General features: G+C 43.0%; 1 protein-coding gene across 2 annotated transcripts in view; it reads right to left on the bottom strand.

Annotated features, from left to right (window-relative positions):
* Positions 1-14,680, bottom strand: part of LOC110527722 (rho guanine nucleotide exchange factor 3) — a 124,163-nt gene that overhangs the window by 59,561 nt on the left and 49,922 nt on the right. The window lies entirely within an intron of this gene.

Raw genomic sequence — 14,680 nt, forward strand, 5'->3', positions numbered from 1 at the left:
AAATTACAGGAACTTCTTAACAGTGTAGCATTTCATGGCATAAAAGGAAAACATGGTGGGGAGGGAAAGAACAGGATGGTTCTTCACAACCAATACAGCAGTAAAGAACACTTCCTAAAATGCAAAAAAAAAAAATTGTGGTTACACATATCACCCTCAGCCCTGACAAAGTGTATGCTGGTTCAGCATGATGTAGTGCTGGTCAAGATGGTCTGCAAAACCACGCACATCATTATCATTTTCCCCAGCATGCTCTATTGCAGTTTGATTGTTAGAATTGTTTGTTTCAATATATGTGTTTTTGCGTGTACATTGATTGATTAATTAATTAATTAATTAATCTTATGCTACACGAAGATAAATAACACATTTTCTAAACAAATTCAATATTTTAATTGGACTTATTGCACCCCTTACTGAAATGGTTGTTCCAGTTTAGATGGTTTAGGTCTCTTTTATTCATTATTCTAACCTTGGCAGCCATTCTGAATGCAGAGTGTGGGTGAGTAAAATACCACATTGTTAGATATTGCCGCTCAGGCTACATAACAATAGGAATTAGACATCACTTTGTGAACTAGCATGTGACTTGATGCTTGTTTTGTGGGTGACAGACAAAAACACAACAATGGCTGGTCACCAGCCTATGCTGGTTATTGCTGGGGGTTTTCAGCAGGGAAGTGATTTTAGAACAGGAATTTTTACCTAATGACCACACTGTCCATCAGTGATGTTCCACTGGTCAGTCAGGTCTGAGGGAACGTGTGTTTGTTTGTTTGCGTGTGTGTGTGTGTGTGACTGGGCACAGCTTCCTGCTGTAACAGGCCTCAGTCAGATTGTTTCCACTGAGGAGAACTAGAACTAGCCATCTGCTCCTCAATGAGCAACACACACACACACGCTAGGCAGACCAAGGAATTGTGCCTGCCCGGCACTCTGCTTTTATAGCCTTCAATTTCCCAGCAACTCCCCCAGAGACCAGATATCACAGGTCCAAGCACACAGCTGGCTTCACCTAAACCAGCTAGCAAGCCAGCTAACCCAGGTTTACCTAAACGCACACCTGTCTGACAGCTAATACCAGGTTGTGTTACAAAATGTCAAAGGAAAACAAACATTTACATTTGTTACTGGAAAATGTAAATAGTCCCTACACATTTTGCTCAGTTTTCTTCCATTTGGTGCCTACTGCAGATGACCATGTACATGTTGAGCAACTACAACTCCAACCCCTCACTCTCTATGGGCTATTCCCATTGACAAATGTTTAAGGAGAGGCACGCAATAAGAGATTTCAATTTACAGAAAATGTATATCAAATTTCCAATTTACATTACATCCTTGCCTTGTGGTTGGCAACAAGACATTCTTGCCCTGCAGCTCCAAATTTACCAGAAATATCAGCATCACAGTAGCTACTAGCCAGTAAGCATTATTCAACAATGTGAACAACTTTTCCTCTAAAACGTATTAACTACACTCTTGAATAATGCAAACAAACCATATTGCACTTTTGAATAATGCAACAATTCACAAGCATGTGCAGACAATTAAATGGTTGTCACGTTCTGACCTTAGTTCCTTTATTTTGTCTTTGTTTATACGGTCAGGGCGTGAGTTGGGGTGGGCAGTCTATGTTAGTTTTTCTATATTTTCTATTTCTGTGTTTGGCCTGATTTGGTTCTCAATCAGAGGCAGCTGTCTATCATTGTCCCTGATTGAGAACCATATTTAGGTAGTCTGTTTTCCATTGTGTTTTGTGGGTGGTTATTTTCAGTCTTTGTGTGTCTGCACCAGATAGAACTGTTTCGGTTGTCACTTTGTTGTTTTGTATTTTTGAAGTGTTCAGTTTCTTATTAAAAAGATGAACCCTAACCACGCTGCGTTTTGGTCCTCTCCTTCTTCCCAAGACAGCCGTTACAGAACCACCCACCACAAAAGGACCAAGCAGCGTGGTAACGGGCAGCAGCAGCGATCGCAGGACTCCTGGACATGGGAGCGAGATCTGGACTATGTCACTACTTGGGAGGAGATAGACAGGTGGTCGGTCGACCCAGGGAGAGTGCCGGAGCCCGCCTAGGATTCTCTGGAGCAGTGTGAGGAGGGATACCGGCGAATGGAGTCAGCTCGGCGGCGCGGAAGGAACCCGAGAGCCCCAAAAATGTATTGGGGGTGGCACATGGGGAGTGTGGCGAAGGCAGGTAGGAGACCTGCGCCAACTTCCCGTGTTTACCGGAGAGAGAGAGGGACCGGGTAGGCACCGTGTTATGCGGTGGTGCGCACGGTGTCCCCGGTGCGTGTGCATAGCCCGGTGCGGTACATTCCAGCTCCCGTATCGGCTGGGCTAGAGTGGGCATCGAGCCAGGTGCCATGAAGCTGGCTCTACGCATCAGGTCTCCAGTGCGTCTCCTCGGGCCGGTGTACATGGCACCAGCCTTATGCATGGTGTCCCCGGTTCGCCCGCACAGCCCAGTGCCGCACTGGCCTGGCTACGGGGAGCATTCAACCAGGTAAGGTTGGGCAGGCTCGGGGCTCAAGAGCTCCAGTGCGCCTTCACGGTCCGGTCTATCTGGTGCCACCTCCACGCACCAGCCCTCCGGTGGCAGCCCCTCGCACCAGGCTGTCTCTCTGTCTCCTTCCTACAGGTGCTCCCGCCTGTCCTGCGCTGCCAGAGCCTTCCTCCTCTCCAGCGCTGCCAGAGTCACCCGTCTGTCCTGAGCTGCCAGAGTCTCCCGTCTGTCCTGAGCTGCCAGAGTCTCCCGTCTGTCCTGAGCTGCCAGAGTCTCCCGTCTGTCCTGAGCTGCCAGAGTCTCCCGTCTGTCCTGAGCTGCCAGAGCCGCCAGTCTGTCCTGAGCTGCCAGAGCCGCCAGTTTGTCCTGAGCTGCCAGAGCCGCCAGTCTGTCCTGAGCTGCCAGTCAGCCAGGAGCTGCCAGAGCCGTCAGTCAGCCAGGAGCTGCCAGAGCCATCAGTCAGCCAGGAGCTGCCAGAGCCGTCAGTCAGCCAGGAGCTGCCAGAGCCTTCAGTCAGCCAGGAGCTGCCAGAGCCACCGGCGCTGCCGGAGTCTCCCGCCTGTCCGGCGCTGCCGGAGTCTTCCTTCACTCCGGCGCTGACGGAATCTCCCGTCCATTCGGGACCTGTGGTTTGGGTCCCCAGTCCGAGGTCGGTGGCGAGGGTCGCCGCTCTTAAAAGGCCACAGAGGCGAATAGAGAGGCGGAGAAGGACTATGGTGGAGTGGGGTCCACGTCCCGAGCCAGAGCCGCCACCCAGCCTTTTGTAGCCCATCCCAGCCTTGTGCAGGTCTACAATTTTATCCCTGATGTCCTTACACAGCTCTCTGGTCTTGGCCATTGTGGAGAGGTTGGAGTCTGTTTGATTGAGTGTGTGGAAAGGTTTATTTTATACAGGTAACGAGTTCAAACAGGTGCAGTTAATACAGGTAATGAGTGGAGAACAGGAGGGCTTCTTAAAGAAAAATTAACAGGTCTGTGAGAGCCGGAATTCTTACTGGTTGGTAGGTGATCTGCACAGTACTGTCTTTTATCGATGGTGCTTATGATATCGTTTAGTACAAGTACCTTGTCTTCTAAGACAACCGATAACTGGGTCCTTTAGGACTACTGCTAGTTGTGTCCTCTAGGTCTACTGATAACTGGGTCATCTAGGACTACTGCTAGTTGTGTCCTCTAAGCCTACTGATGACTGGGTCCTCTAGGACTTGTGTCCTCTAGGTCTACTGATAACTGGGTCATCTAGAACTACTGCTAGTTGTGTCCTCTAGGTCTACTGCTAGTTGGGTCCTCTAGGTCTACTGGTTTAAAATCACGTTTCAAAATTTGAGGCTATATGATCACACCGGCAACAGATCTGTTGTTGTATTAATTGTAAAGCACAGCTGAGTGAGCATACATTTAAATAATTTCCTTTTCCTTTTTATTTTACTGGGCTTATGGTGCCTGCATCTGATGGTCAGTCTCAGCTCTTCCTTTCCTCAACTGACACACCAAAAAGGGATCACGTCTTCCAGCTGATGGCGAAATTCGAGTCACACTGCATAATTTCTGCCTCATGCACAAATTCATGTTGTTACTCCGATGAACAGAGAAAGTTAAATATTCCTCAATATCAAAAAAGACCCAAGTCGCTAAAAATAACAACAATGCAATCCTATAGATACACTTTCCTACTCATTTGTCACTTCTGCAGTGCTTGTTGTAGCGCTGAGTGGAAATAGGAAGAATGCGCATTTTATGTCTTATAAAAGTGGGCATTTCTATGTTTTCGGCCTAGTATGGTTCTCAATCAGAGGCAGGTGTCATTAGTTGTCTCTGATTGAGAATCATACTTAGGTAGCCTGGGTTGCACTGTTTGTTTGTGGGTGATTGTCTATGTTAGTGGCTTGTGTCAGCACAGGTCTCATTTTGTAGCTTCACGGTCGAATTTGGTTTATTGTTTTTGTTACTCTTTTGTATAGTGTTCAGTCTTTCTTTATTAAAGATTTTACCATGGACACTTACCACGCCGCATATTGGTCCTCTGATCCTTCTCGCCTCTCCTCTTCAGACGAAGAGGAGGACGACCGTGACACATAGTACCTGGCACGCAGGGCAGCTGAATCGGGTGCACCTACCGTTAACAGCCCTAGACAAATAAAAACAAATAGGAACGCAAGGCTTTATCTTTGTTGTTGTTTTTTTACAAAAATGTTTAGCTATCGTCTAGGAATGCCTTGGAGATCGACCAGTCGATTGCGATCGACCGGTTGGTGACCACTGCTCGAGAATGTTGAGTGAAGTTCAATCTCCTGCTTCTCTCTGTGGGCTAATATTTCTTCTGTGCGGCAGTCTCGGGGAGGTTAGATGCTTTTTTGCCCTTCCGTATCACTTTATACACAGAAGATCTCCATTAAACACAAAATCAAGATGTTTCGCTGTCTTCCTGTGACAGCCGATAACAAATGGGACTACAAATAGCCAGGGCGCAACTTTTGTTTTAGAACTTTTTTTTATATACAGCTCTGGAAAAAATTAAGAGACCACTGCAAAATTATCAGCTTCTCTGGTTTTACTATTTATAGGTTTGTGTTTGGGTAAAATGAACATTTTAGTTTTATTCTATAAACTACTTACAACATTTATCCCAAATTCCAAATAAAAATATTGTCATTTAGAGCATTTATTTGCAGCAAATGAAACTGGTTCTCACGAGGACCGCCACTGGAAATGAAGACACAGAGTTACCTCTGCTGCAGAGGATAAATTCATTAGATTTACCAGCCTCACACACATCAACATCAACTGTTCAGAGAGGACTATTCTCAAAAGACTATTTATCAAAAGCAATCACTTTTGCATGTGAAAACACAGAATCCTCCTCATTTCTCCATGTGCTTAATTACGTCACTTTTGTTTTGAGCCACCCAGGAGGCAGCTTGCTTCCAAAATGAATGCAATCAATTTTCACGTGATGCAAAACACATCTACCCGGGCACCTGGGTCAGATTAACTTCTTAGTGATCCCTTCGCGCACACGGGATTGATTTGACAACACCCAGTGAAATAGCAGCGCGCCAAATTCAAAAACAGAAATACTCATAATAATAATTCATGAATCATACAAGTGTTATACATTGGTTTAAAGATGGACTTCTTGTTAATCCAGCCACAGTGTCAGATTTCAAAAAGGCTTTATGGCGAAAGCAAACCATGCTATTATCTGAGGACAGCACCCCATCAAACAAACACATGAAAATCACATTTTAACCCGCCAGGTGCGACACAAAAGTCAGAAATAAAGATATAATTCATGCCTTACCTTTGAAAATCTTCTTCTGTTGGCACTCCAATATGTCCATTAAACATGACAAATGGTCCTTTTGTTCAATAAATTCTGTCGCTATATCTCCAAAATGTATAATTTATTTGGCGCATTTGAGCCAGAAAAACACTGGTTCCAACTCGTGCAACATGACTACAAAGTATCTAATATAGTTAGTTACCTGTAAACTTGATCCAAACATTTCATTTCAAACATTTCATTTCAAACATGCTCCAGAGCGCTCAGGACCTCAGACTAGGTCGAAGGTTCACCTTCCAACAAGACAACGACCCTAAGCACACAGCCAAGAAAATGCTGGAGTGGCTTCAGGACAAGTCTCTGAATGTCCTTGAGTGGCCCAGCCAGAGCTTGGACTTGAATCTGATCAAAAATCTCTGGAGACACATAAAAAGAGCTGTGCAGCGACGCTCTCCATCCAACCTGACAGAGCTTGAGAGGATCTGCAGGGAAGAATGGGAGAAACTCACCAAATACAGGTGTGCCAAGCTTGTAGCGTCATACCAAAGAACATTTGAGTCTGTAATCGCTGCCATGGGTGCTAAAACAAAATAGTAAAGGGTCTGAATACTTATGTAAATGTGATATTTTGTTTTTGAATTTGTTTTTTATATACTTTCGCAAAAAATGTTTAAAAAAACAGTTTTTGCTTTGTCATTTTGGGGTATTGTGTGTAGATTGAGGGGAAAAAAAATAATTGTATCTATTTTAGAATAATGCTGTAATGTAACAAAATGTGGAAAAATACAAGGGGTCTGAATATTTTCCGAATGCACTGTATATGTGTGTTGACTGTGATCAGGGCAGGTGAATGTAAGTGTCTTGTCTGTTTAATGAACAAAATAACAAACTATTGATTTAATTTGCATGGCGCAGCCATGTAGCCTATAGGCTTTTCACAGACCAGTAATATAATTAAACTCAAAATATGCTATTTTATTATTTTGAAAAAACATTTTGTTAGTCTTATAATGTTTCTTAAGACCTGCCTAAACAATTGTATAATTATTTGTTTTAAAATCTCACTACTGGGATTCACCAGAATCTCTAAGTAGCTCGAAGAACCAATCATACACATCTGTCGGAGACAGACAGGTCGAGTGGCGAATTAAGGAGCCTCTCCCCTCATATTAAAGAGCCAATCGCCTGCCTTCTGATCATTCTCACCTCTCTTCCTCACAGAAGAGTTATACTTAGCTCTCCTCAGCATGACTTGATCTGTTTTACAGTTGAACTGTTCACAGGTTTTTTTGCTTTCGTCTTTTGTGTTGGCTTCATCTCCTGTTGTAGCTAGCATCACACGGTTAGCTGCTGAGGCTTGGCTAGTTAGGTTGCAGGGCTTAACTAACCTGGCAAGCTCGATGCCAGGCTAGAATTGCCAACTGGCAAGTGTCTTCACTGACATTTTCAACCTCTCCCTGACAGAGTTTGTAATAACAATATGTTTCAAGCAGACCACCATAGTCCCTGTGCCCAAGAACACTAAGGTAACCTGCCTAAATGACTACCAACCCGTAGCACTCACATCTATAGCCATGAAGTGCTTTGAAAGGTTGGTCATGGCACATCAACACCATTATCCCAGAAACCCTAGACCCACTCCAATTTGCATACCGCTCCAACAAATCCACAGATGATGCAACCTCTATTGCACTCCACACTGTCCTTTCCCACTTGGACAAAAGGAACACCTATGTGAGAATGCTATTCATTGACTACAGCTCAGCATTCAACACCATAGTGCCCTCAAAGCTCATCACTAAGCTAAGGACCCTGGGACTAAACATCTCCAATTTGCAACTGGATCCTGGACTTCCTGATGGGCCACCCTCAGGTGGTAATGGTAGGTAACAACACATCCGCCACGCTGATCCTCAGGGGTGCGTGCTCAGTCCTCTACTGTACTCCCTGTTCACTCATAACTGCACGGCCAGGCATAACTCCAACACCATCAGTAAGTTTGCCAATGACACAACAGTGGTAGGCCTGATCAATGACAAACACATGGCCATGTGGTGCCAGGATAACAACCTCTCCCTCAACATGATCAAGACAAAGGAGATGATTGTGGACTACAGGAAAAGGAGGACCGAGTACGCCCCCATTCTCATCGACGGGGCTGTAGTGGAGCAGGTTGAGCACTTCAAGTTCCTTGGTGTCCACATCACCAACAAACTATCATGGTACAAACACACAAAGACAGTTGTGAAGAGGGCACGACAAAGCCTATTCTCCTACACCCCCCCCCCCCCCCTGTTTGTCGTGATACCAAGGGAGTCTGTTACAGAAGGCTTGGACCAACTTGGATAGAGTATACAATATGACACACTGTAAATGTTTCAACTCGTATAAATGTTTCTACATTTAATCTGTTGTCTCCCTCTCGCACACATCCATATATTTTAGTGACAAAGAGAGACTGTTCTGTTTGTATAAATGGTCTTGCCAGTCGAAGGTTGTGTTTATTCCTCTGTCTCCTGTTAAATAGTCAGCTTTTCGCACTCCCGAATCTAACCAAACACACACGCACACGCACACATACACACACAGAGCATAGATCGTCATTGCAAACAAAAATAGGCAATCTTGGATACACAAGAGGGATACACTGCAACTCGTAAATGTGGACAGGAGTAGATACATAAACTTGACTAACAGCCCAGAACAACGTTCTCACGTGAAACTCCAGTAATTGTCTTAAAAGGATATTTGTAGCTAAGAATATAGGGATCGTGTTTGGTCCAGATTGGATACTTTAAACGTCTCATTAGTCTTGTTGTCTGGTGATGGAAGTCCTGCACACATTCTCCCCACTACCTTATACAGGTCTGCGGGAAGCTAGTTCCTAGAAACAATGCCATGGTCCTCATATCCAGATTAAACTATTCTCATGCTGGGTTAGACAGAATTTCTTTTTTTTAAACAGTATTTATTTCATTGGAATTTCACAATTAAGAGCTACAAAGATGAAGCAAAAACAGTACACACACACACACACACACACACACACACACACACACACACACACACATACATACATACATACATACATACATACACCATCTTCCCCTCCCTGCTCAGCGCTTCTCTCACCCCATCCCCATCATTGTGTCTTTCTATACATACATTTTAAACAAACATACAAACAGAAATTAAACAAAAGCTCAGTTTAAACCAATAAGTTAGGTTCAACACATGGAACGTACAGTGTAACTCTGAAACAAATAGATCACCACCATTCTCAGAAAATCCTTGCAGCATAATAGCTGATACCCCAGGTTCTAGATAATTTAGATGAGGTTCCCATACTTTGTAGAACTGATCTGTTTTAGAATGCAATGTACATGTCAAATATTCCAGTGGCACCCATTCTAATAGTATCTTATGCCAATCTTTAATAGAAGGAACCTGATCACTAATCCACTGTATCCACCAGTATCTTCGTATTTTGTGTTAGGGTGCCTGTATCAGTTTCACATTTAAGACACTGAGGAGAAGAGGAAGAGCATGTCTGCGATTTGGGGATATATGCAATCTGTGTATTATTCTTAACTGAATTGCTCTAGTACGATTACATATAGATATTGTTTTTGCATATCTCCAAATGTCCTCCCACATCTCTTCGCCAATAGTAACAGACAATTCTTCTCCCACACTTGTTTCACCCTCTGTGTTTCAACAGTAGAAAAGGACCTTAAAGCATCATAAAACAAAATTACAGGTATTTTCCTTTGTGGGGGGAAAAATAATTATTTCAATGACAGACACATCAGGGTTGTCAATTAAGGTGGTGCTCTTCAAAATATAATGTCTTACTTGTAGAAAGCGGAAAAAGTCCTGCTTTGGGAGTCGGTATTTCTCAACTATCTGCTCAAATGACAGTAAAATCGTATCAGCTAATAAATAATTTAGTCTGCCTGTGCCCTTATTAAGCCAAAAGTTAAAGCCAGCATCCAGCCATCCTGGACCAAAATCTGGGTTGTTAAGAATTCGGTTAAGAGCAGAGGTTAGTTTGGACCTTCCCAAAAAACGTTGAACTGATCTCCATACTTTGAGTGTGTTAAGTGTAATGGGGTTATTGCAGTGATCTTTAACAGACTTGAAACTTCTGAAAAATAAAATATCCTGTAAGGGGTATTTTGAAAAAGAAGTCTCAATGTCTAACCAAATAGAGGAGTCATCATTTGTGATCCAGTCAGAAATATAACAAAGGTGGGCACACCACTGATAGAACCTAATATTGGGCAGATCCAAGCCGCCCATAGAACTTGGCAGCTGCAATATTGCCATATTGCCATATAAGTCTCGGCCTGCGTTTATTCCATATAAAGGAACTTAGCCATCCATGTACATCCTTTATTACCTTTATTGGAGAGTAAGAGTGGGATCATTTGGATTTGGTAAAGTAGTCTAGGTAAAATGTTAATTTTCAAGAGGGATATTCTACCCAACCATGAAATCGGAAGAGAGTTCCAGCGCTACAGATCCTGTGTTATTGTATCAAACAAGGGAACAAAATTGGCTTTGGAAATTTGCTGGAATTTAGGAGTTACAAATATACCCAGATACGTAAAACTTGAAGGAGACCATTTAAAAGGAAAGGGGGAGAAGTATTAGGTACAGAATGAAGGTAACCAAGTTGCATAGACTCTGATTTAGTTAAGTTATTCTTGTAGCCTGAGAATTCACGGAATAATTCAATAATATTAACAAGAGATGTAATTGAAGTCTCGGGACTAGAGATGAATATCAGGACATCATCAGCATACAAGCTTATTTTATGGTGAACGTCACCAATGAGCAGCCCCTGTATAGCAGCCGTTACTCTGATGGCCTCGGCCAGTGGTTTCATAGCGAGTGCAAATAGGAGAGGGGACAAAGGACAGCCATGTCTGGTACCTCTGTGTATAGAAAAGCTATTTGACCATAGCCCATTAGTAAGGACAGCAGCCTGAGGATCATCATATAAAACTTTAACCCATTTTATAACGTTGTCCCCTAGACCAAATTTAGTCAGAGTAAAGAATAGGTAAGATCACTCCACATGGTCAAATGCTTTCTCATCATCTAGGGAGAGCACAAGAGGATTAGACAGGTTTAGACAGAAAAAATAAACGGTTGTTACTTACTGCTGCCCCAAGACAGGTAAACACCAGTTCGAGTCAAATTAACCTCAATTTCCCGCTTTCGCAAGTTTGTTCCAATAGCCGAGCAAAAACGAGACTTGGAAAAAATGGAAGCACAAGACTAGGGTTAATTTAACTACAGATTTATTCAATTGTCCTCAAAGAGTGGATGAATACTCATGTTGAACCCTGTCAAAAAAAGTGTAGTCCAGAATTACATATGTTTATATATTTAACCTTTATTTAACCAGGCTAGTCAGTTAAAAACAACTGTGTATGTACAATGACGACCTGGAGAGTGGAGCTTTTATAGTCCTGAGTCCAACATAGACTATACACGTGGATTTACTCTAGAGTCGTTTGATATCAACCAATAGGCTATTTCCCTCATCAGAAGGAGCAAGGGGAGAAACAATAGCATTAGCCTCCTTTTCCAGTGGTCCCCGCCAGCAGCGGGGTATGAACCCGGCCATTGTGTGAGCCAGCCAGTCAGTCACCCTGCTGAACACACGCCAAGCAGGCATGTGACACCACCTTTCCCCCTACCCCTGGCTCTAGCCCTGCCCTGGCTCTACAGTCACTCTGTGTACCCTGGACTCCAGTCTAACTAACACTGGGCCTATAGATTGCAGTACACAGGACCTGCCTTGGCTGTCAATCCTAAAATAATAGTTTAGTATTGGTAATAGTAGGTACTGTGGGGACCTTTTTAATACAATGGACATGTTGACTATCTGTAGCTGACGACAACACGTTGAAGAGTTTACAAGATAATACAAACTGTTTCTAATAGAATTTTGGATCTTAAATAAACAATTTATTCCATGGATATATTTTTTTCCTATTTCTGTCTGAGTTTACACCCTTGAGTCATTAGAATCGGTAAGGGGAGGAGTGCTGTTTTAAAAACAACGATCGGACAGTACTCATCACAATGGTCTGCATTTAAACACCACAGTTCCACCTCAGATCTGACCTCACTGTGTCAGTAAAACACCCAGATCTGTCTTACCCAGCTCTGGACCTGTCAATCAACTGACACCCCACTCAGAGATGCACACATCTTCCCTTTTCACCCAGACCTTAACTATTCTCTCCCTACTGCCTCAATACTTAAAAACCTAAGTAGCAAAACACCTTGAACCAGATTCCACAGCTTGGTTTTGTGTTAGGACACGCTGAATGTACTCTGTGGAAACAGCCAACAGCCCAACACAAGTTCAAGGCATATAATTTAGCACCAATGCTTTGGAAGCATTTTCCTGACACCACCCAAAGCTATTTTGTTTTCTGACTGTGCTGTTGTCTGAGATGCAAGGCTTCTTCAGTCTGGGCTTTAAAAGTACATCCTTTGAGCAAATTAATGTTGTCGTGGTTTTTATGCTGTTAACTAAATATAATTCTCTTACTTCTACAAATGTGGAAATGGCTGCTAATTAATGTCCACGTCAACACAAGCAGCCAAAGAGCCAACAGCATTGTGTGGTACTTCAGGAACACCTCACAAGTCCTCAACTTCATTAAATAGTACCCGCAAAACACCAGTCTCAATGTCAACGGTGAAGGTGCGACTCTGGGATGCTCGCCTTCTAGTGTACTTGTCCTCTTGCTCAGTTGTGGACCTGGGCCTCCCACTCCTCTTTCTATTCTGGTTAGAGTTCCGCTGTTCTGTGAAGGGAGTAGTACACAGCATTGTACGAGATCTTCAGTTTGTTGGCCATTTTTCGCCTTAATTTCTCAGAACAAGAATAGACTGACGAGTTTCAGAAGAAAGTTATTGGTTTCTGGACATTTTGTGCCTGTAATTGAACCAACAAATACTGATTTTTTTATTTTACCTTTACTTAACTAGGAAAGTCAGTTAAGAACAAATTCTTATTTTTAGGAACAGTGGGTAACTTGTTCAGGGGCAGAACGAAAGATTTTTACCTTGTCAGCTTGGGGATTTGATCTTGCAACCTTTCGGTTACTAGTCCGACACTCTAACCACTACGCTACCTGCCGCCCCACTAGGCTACCTGCCTCCCCAATACTCAACTAGTCTAAAGAAGGACAGTTTTATTTCTTCTTTAAATCAGCGCAATTATTTTCAGCTGTCCCAAATGGAAGGCATACTCATTGTTTGTCATCAGTGGCACCATAGACTCCACTGATCAGCCAAAACAAGCCCAATAACACAATGCATGCACACACTCCTATTGAATATGTATTCACCTGTATTGTGAGTAGGCCTATGCCATCTTAATTTACCCAGTTTATCAAAAATGTATCATTAAAATACAATTATTACCATTATGTTTATATGTAGTTAGATTGGTAAAGAGAAATCTTTGTTTGGTTAAAAAATGTATGCATTAGTGCATACATGGCTGTCTCTGGGAAATTTGGTCAACATTTTGTAATTTAATTGATATTGAATATTGGCCTCCTTGACCCCCAAAAATCAGTATTGGTTCTAAAACAAATCCATATCAGTTGTTCTCTATTCAGAATGAGTACCAAGGTTCGGAACATTTTGAGGACAACCTTTAAAACTGGAACAAACATTTCAGAAACGGGTGCAGAAAATCAAACTAAGTAATTGGATTAATCAATCAGTGTACATGCAAAAACATAGATATTGAAACAAACCATTCTAAGAATCTACCTGCAATAGAGCATGCTGGGAAATATGATAATGATGGATGTGGTTTTTGATTCAAAGGGATGTTTATAAGTTTCAGGCTTCTGAAATAGGGTAAAACTAGGCCCTCAAAATAAGGCTTTATGAAATATGTATGGTATTGTATTAAATAATGTATTTTTTTCATGATAACACATTCGCTGAAGTTCTCACTTGGTCCATAGGACCGAAAATGGGAAAAGCTCAGGGAAATATTTGAATAAGGCCTTACACTAAGCAGTGTGTTAATTTAACACTGTTCCAGTGATATCAAATTGGTACAGTAGTTAGTCTTGTCACATCGCTGCAACTCCCATACAGACTCGGGAGAGGCGAAGGTGGATAGCCATGTGTCCTCCAAAACACGACCCTGCCAAGATGCACTGCTTCTTGACACACTCCTCGCTTAACCTGGAAGCCAGCTGCACCAATGTGTTGGAGGAAACACTGTCCAGCTGGCGACCGAAGTCAGCGTGCATTCGCCAGGCCGCCACAAGGAGTCGCTAGAGCGTGATGGGACAAAGACATCCCAGCCGGCCAAACCTTCCCCTAACCCGGACGACGCTGGACCAATTGTGCGCCACCTCATGGGTCTCCCAGTTGCGACTGGCTGTGACACAGCCCGGGATCGAACCCGGATCTGTATGACGCCTCTAGCACTGCGATGCAGTACCTTAGGGAGGCCCTTTTTTAACACTGGAAAATTTGCTGCGTAGTATTGTAAGGTATTTCAGTACAAGACGCACAGTAGTTCAGCATTCAATGGTTCATACACAGCATTCATACACACAGGCCCAACCAAGGAGAACAAAATAGTGAAATAAGTATCCAAGCTATTACTGCTGCTATTTACTAGTATCCCTAGCCTAGACAGACAGGTTGCCTACCACAATGTACTATAGGACTGGGAATGTCAAGACTAGCTATTTACTAAAGGGTCTTCGTAGCACGGACCTTAGGAAATAGGAATAAGCGTGGAAATGGCCTGACCTTTAGGGAAGCAGAGAGTCTCATAATGCAAGTTGCTGTTTGTATCAATCACACAGCCCATCGAAAGAGA

Source organism: Oncorhynchus mykiss, chromosome 7 (assembly GCF_057628025.1).
Source record: "Oncorhynchus mykiss isolate SJ-2025 chromosome 7, ASM5762802v1, whole genome shotgun sequence".
Classification (NCBI taxonomy): domain Eukaryota; kingdom Metazoa; phylum Chordata; class Actinopteri; order Salmoniformes; family Salmonidae; genus Oncorhynchus; species Oncorhynchus mykiss.